Here is a 222-nt window from a genome sequence, read left to right on the forward strand (position 1 = left end):
GGTCCTCCCAGGGAAAGGCAGTGGCAGCTTCTCCGGCTGTCAATCAGAGGCAGGAAGGAAAGATCCTTTACGTAAATGCACGGGAGGAGGGAGGGATAAATGAATAATGATAATAAAAAGATAACTAGAGCAAATTGCATCTCAGAACGTCGCATCAGACCGCGTTCAGGCATCACTGTTCAAACCGGCCCTGACCAGCTGCCCCACACCCCTCTGCCCAGG

General features: G+C 52.3%; 1 long non-coding RNA gene across 1 annotated transcript in view; it reads right to left on the reverse strand.

Moving 5' to 3' along the window:
- Nucleotides 1–222, reverse strand: part of LOC108446353 — a 1,403-nt gene continuing 1,181 nt past the window's right edge. The window contains exon 3 of the long non-coding RNA XR_001861521.1: nt 1–36. This is a non-coding gene — a long non-coding RNA (uncharacterized LOC108446353). The remainder of the gene's footprint in view (nt 37–222) is intronic.

The sequence above is a fragment of the Corvus brachyrhynchos genome, unplaced genomic scaffold (assembly GCF_000691975.1).
Source record: "Corvus brachyrhynchos isolate BGI_N302 unplaced genomic scaffold, ASM69197v1 scaffold194, whole genome shotgun sequence".
Lineage (NCBI taxonomy): Eukaryota > Metazoa > Chordata > Aves > Passeriformes > Corvidae > Corvus > Corvus brachyrhynchos.